This window comes from Triticum dicoccoides, chromosome 7A, assembly GCF_002162155.2.
Source record: "Triticum dicoccoides isolate Atlit2015 ecotype Zavitan chromosome 7A, WEW_v2.0, whole genome shotgun sequence".
Taxonomy (NCBI): domain Eukaryota; kingdom Viridiplantae; phylum Streptophyta; class Magnoliopsida; order Poales; family Poaceae; genus Triticum; species Triticum dicoccoides.
Window position 1 is genome coordinate 248,139,018 of NC_041392.1, and position 6,119 is coordinate 248,145,136.

A 6,119-nucleotide genomic window follows, 5' to 3' on the forward strand; every position below is an offset into this window, starting at 1 on the left:
CGGTTCGATAGGGAGTAGTATTAGATCGTACTACCTCCCAAAGCGAGTAGTATTGAATCATCTCAGTCGTCAATTAGCGGGGTAGTTTTGTTAAAAAAAATTCTTTCCTAATTTGTAAAAATTGCTAGCCGTGACCATCCTCGTGCGGCCTCGTACAGTTGCCATCGCCGGTCATCAACAATCGCATGTCCAACAATCGATCAGAGCTAGCTTCCGTGACCTCCAAGTGGGAGCTCGAAGTCTGCTTGTGCCTGCGTCACTTGTGTGCAGCGGCCGCGGCCGCCGGCTTGATCGCCGGAAAACAATCGGCTGATGCGTACGTACTTGTGTATCATAAAATGATCAATTAATGTATTGTACGTACATGGTAATTTCCTCAGCCAAAAAGACCGTCCGGCAAGGATCCATCGACTATCTACAATCGTCGCTCTGTTGCATCTCATGTCCGTCGGAAAGTATTCGGGCGAACCGGTCCTGCAGTCTCGTCAGAGCAAAAGAAAAAAACACACAGATTTCACAATACGTGTAGAGTTTTGGTATTGATTTTGTATAAGTCTTTTAGTTTTACCTCTTGAACAAAATATACTACTGATTTTTTCTAGTAGTATTGATGGATCTAGTCCATTGAATCACTCGAAATGGACGGCTCATATTATTCCGAAGGATCAGCTGGTAACCTCTTTGACGTGGTGGTGAGGTTATTAGCACACAAGGGCGTGTAGAACAATTCAATGACACACAACAGATAGCATATTAATACAATTCTAAACCATAACAAGCAGTTTTAAACATAGTATCACACTTAAACATAGCAGTTTGCAAGCAAAGCAGTATGTCATCATAGATACGTAACCAGCTAGAGCAACGGAGAGCTGTCCTAGACGTTCACGGCGAAGGCATTGTCGTGCCTCTCGCACTTGGTCACCACTTCAATGCATTCGTCGTTCAAGACGATGACCTTGAGCATGATTGGAGTCAGCAACTTGAAGGTTGATAACCCACAAGTATAGGAGATCGCAATAATTTTCAAGGGTAGAATATTCAACCCAAATTTATAGATTCGACACAAGGGGAGTCAGAGAATATTTGCAAGTATTAATAATTGAGTTGTAAATTCAGTCGCACCTGGAGATTACTTATCTGCATCAAAGTGATCAGTAGCACAGTAATATGATAGTTTTGATAGTAGTAGCAATAGCAATAGCAACGGTAGCAGTGATAGCAGCAATTTTGTAGCAAATACAACAGTAATGGTATCAGTGATAACTTAGCAAGAACAATATAATAGAAATTCGTAGGCATTGGATAGGTAATTTGTTGGATGATATTCATCATGTGACAGTCATAACCTAGGGTGATACGGCACTAGCTCCAGTTCATAAATATAATGTAGGCATGTATTCCGTAAATAGTCATACGTGCTTTATTAAAAGAACTTGCATGACATCTTTTGTCCTACCCCTCGTGGCAGCAGGGTCCAATTGGAAACTAAGGGATATTAAGGCCTTCTTTTAATAGAGAACCGGAACAAAGCATTAGCACATGGTGAATACATGAACTCCTCAAACTACGGTCATCATCGTGAGTGGTCCCGACTATTGTCACATCGGGGTTGTCGGATCATAACATGTAGCATGTGACTATAACTTGCAAGATCGGATCTAGAACATGGATATAATGGCGATAACATAAACGGTTCATATCTGAAATCATGGCACCCGAGCCCAAAGTGACAAGCATTAAGCATGACAAAGTCATAGCAATATCAATCTTGGAACATAGTGGATACTAGGGATCAAGCCCTAACAAAACTAAGTAGATTAACATGATGAATCTCATCCAACTCCTCATCGACCAGCGAGCCTACAAAGGAATTACTCACTCCTGGTGGGGAGCATCATGGAATTGGCGATGGAGAAGGGTTGGTGATGATGAAGAACGAAGATCCCCCTCTTTGGAGCCCCAAACGGACTCCAGATCCGGCCTCCGGATGAAGAACAAGAGGCGACGGCGACTCCGTCTCGTGGATCATGATAATTCTTTCTCCCTGATTTTTTTAGAAATATGGAATTTTATAGCGTCGGTTTCAGAGTCTGTGGGGCCACCAGGTAGGGACAACCCACCTGGGCGCGCATGGGGGGAGGCACGCCCTAGTGGGTTGTGCCCACCCAGGTGCCCCTCTCAGGTAGCTCTTGACTGTAGAAATTCTCTTTATTGATATAAAAATTCCTCGCAAAGTTTCGTTCCATTTCGAGAAATTTTATTTCTACACAAAAACAACACCATGATAATTCTGCTGAAAATAGCGTCAGTCCGGGGTTAGTTTCATTCAAATCATGCAAATTAGAGTCCAAAACAAGAAGAAAAGTGTTAGAAAAAGTAGATACGTTGGAGACGTATCAACTCCCCCAAGCTTAAACCTTTGCTTGTCCTCAAGCAATTCAGTTGATAAACTGAAAGTGAAAAAGAAAAACTTTTATGAACTTTTTTGCTCTTGTTTGCATAAATAAGCTTAAACAACACCCAGCTTTTCAACCACTATTATAACTAACCATGCCGACAATAACTCTTAAAAATTATATTAACTCATACCAATAACATAATCAGCTAGCGAGCAATAATAAGATATCTCAAACAACAACACGTTATCAAAACAACTATGATATAATATGACAATAGTGGTATCTCGCTAGCGCTTTTCGAGACCGCAAAACATAAATGCAGACCACCTCCGAAGTTGAAGCATCGACTAAACAATTTAATTCATGGTAGAAAAGATCCAGTCATGATGCACCCAACATTAGCTATACACAATGCATCAGCATGACAACAGTGCTCTCAGGTTCTGACACTTATTCTAGAAGGTGATGACACAACATAAAAGTAAATAGATAGTCCCTTCGCAGAGGGAAGCAGTGATTTGCAGAGGTGCCAGAGCTCAAGTTTTTAAAACAGATGTAAATGATATTTTGAGACATGCACCCTTCTTGTTTACTTCACGACCATCAGTTATCAATATCTTCCATGCTAAGCATGCTAGTGGCGGTTCCCAAGCGATAAAAGTAGAAGTTTAATCCTCCTCCACCAACAATCACACTTCACGGCTTGTCTGAAACAATGGGTGCTGTCCATACCAACAACAGTCCCAAGGGAGTTTTTTTTAACTATTTGCATTTTGAGTTCGGGACTGGGAATCCCTATTACCGCCCTTTTCTCGTGCGATGGTGAGTGAATAAAAACTCAACCTGAGAATAACCCGCTTAGCATGGAAGATACTGACCACCTCCTGTCATTCGATGAACGATCTAGGCACACAAAAAGACCATTTATTTGAAGTTTTTTAGAGGTGGCACATGCAAATTTACTTAGGACGGCAGGGTAATACCACATATAGGTAGGTATGGTGGACTCATCTGGAATAACTTGGGTTCAAGGTTTTTGATGTACAATCAGAATTCCCACTTAGTGCAGGCGAAGGCTAGCAATTAGGTTGAGAAGCAACCAACTAGAGAGCAACAACGGTCATGACCATGCATTATGCATAAGTAACATTGGACACTAGCATGAGTAGGATATGAACATAAATATCAATATATCATAGAGGCTATGTTGGTTTTGGTTCAACTACATGCATGCTCATGTGCCAAGTCAAGCCACTTGAACATTTAGAGGAGGATACCATATCATCATAGTATATCACAATCATTTTAACGCAATGTTGATATTCAAGATAAATAATTATCCACTCCCAGCTACTTATGCATGGCATGAGAAACTATAATCTCTAATTGTCATTGCAAACGTGTTTAATCGTAATGGGCTGAAGCATGGATACTAGGTTAAACATATTTATAAAAACAAAACAAGTCGAGTTCATACCAGTTTCTCTCTGCCACGACTAGTTCATCGAATATCGTCATTATTGCCTTTCACTTGCACGACCGAACGATGTGAAAATAATAATAGTGCAAGAGTGTCATGGACGAAGCTATAATCTGCAAACATTTTATTCAATAGGAGAAGACAAGGTACAATGGGCTCTTTGTTAGGTATTATGCATATGAGAGCCACTTAGCATTTTCATCGTGGTCTTCTCCTCGGTACGACTGAAATAAAAAGGAAAAGAAACTCAGAAAAACACACTGAAATATTTTTAGAGTTTTTGGTTTTCTTGAGCAAGCAAATAAAAGGGGAAAGCAAAAACGAGAAAAATTATTCACACGGGAAAGCTCCCAACAAGCAAAAGAAGAACAAGGGAATATTTTTGGTTTTCTTTTTAGTACTACAAGTAAGCATGCATAGAAAGTAAACTAACTACAACTATTTTTTTGGTTGTTCTAAGGTTTTTCAAACACACAAGAAGAAAGCAAGAAAATAGAATTAAGTATGGATGATACAATGAAAAAGTGGAGACATCGACAAATGGAACAAGTGGACATGAATATAAAGTTAGTGGAAACACGTACTCCTCCAAGCTTAGGCTTTTGGCCTAACTTGGTAGTCGATCAGAAGCCTGGATATTAGTCGGCGTGGTAGCTCACGGATCCTACTACTGAGGCTCCTCCTCCGCGGCAGCCTGGTTGTTCCGGTAGGCGATGATATCTGCAGGCATAATCATGTATCCGCCCCTGGCAATAGGATCAAACAAAGCAGGAGCAGGCAATGGAATAATATCACGAGTGTTAATTCTGAAGACCAGGTTATACAGAATAGGAATGTTAGGGTAATCTCGTGCAATAAAATGATGGTGATCCGTGACCACACGATCTATGTAGACCTTGGGTAGAGGATAATAATGAAGGCATATCTCAACATTAAAGCGTGCCGCCAAACGAGTAGCAAAGATACCACCATGTATTTTATCCTTGGACTTATTAATATGGAGGCGACATGCCACATTATCTCCCAAGCTATAAGTGTTGTCGCCCTCTAGTGCACGACATAAAACATCAAGGTCTCGTGAACTGAGTGCACCCACCTTCTCTCTAGCAAGCAAGCATCTTGCAATGAAAAGATCAAAATAATGAACAACCGGAAAATGCAAGCCATCGGCAGTGATAGCCGACACCTCTCTCTCATCTCCCACTGTCAAGGTACGATAAAAGGCCTCAAACTCTACCGGCCTAGGCTCTACCAAACCACCACCAGCAGGAAGCAAGCATATTTCACAAAATTCGGTAAGAGGTATCTGATGGGGTTCAACATATAAATTGAATTGCACCTCAGGAGGATTATTCCTAGGAAGGAAATTAAAACTTTGAACAAAGGTGTTTGTGAGGAGATGATACTGCTCACATGCAGTTGCGATGAAGTCGGTGAGGCCAGCATTAGCATCATATTGTGTAAACTCTTGTAGGATTCCAGCCTCTTCCATGAATGGGATATGCGACCATTCGCACGACTGTACTTCCGCCAACCTCCGGTTATGGAGATCACTGTCAGACGACTCCCCAATAACTCCCTTGGAGTTCTTCTTGGAACCAAACTTCCTAAAGATATTCATGTTTTTCCTATGAACAAAAATTCTGAATTTTTTAGTCCACAAAATTTTCTCAACAAAACTTTACAAGATTGATAGCAACTACTCATAGGGATACATAAAGGCCATAGCAAGCAGTCAAACTACTTAGAAATATAAGAATTCAACATGCAAGCTCATCTACTGCAGCACCAAGAGTAGCTAATTATTCAAAATATAAACCACTAAAACAAAAACTAATTGGACAAACGGAGGAGTCACATACCAAGCAACAATCTCCTGAAACAGTTTCGGAAATGGAGCTTCGAGCAAAGAGATCAAAATCCACGAGTTTGAGAGCAAGAACATCGGAGAGAGAGCAATGGTGAATTTTTTCTGGAGGTAGGTGATGATGTGGTGTAAAGAGATAAGTGAGGGGGGCCACGTGGGGACCACAACCCACTAGGGCGCGCCTGGGGGTCCTAGCACGCCCAGGTGGTTTGTGCCCACCTAGTGCACCTCCCTCTGATATTATTTGCACCAGAAATTCTTAAATATTTGAAAAAAATTCGTATTAAATTTTCAGGGCATTCTGAGGACTTTTATTTTGGGTCATTTTTTATTGCACGGGAAAATCAGAAAACAGACAAAACATGACATT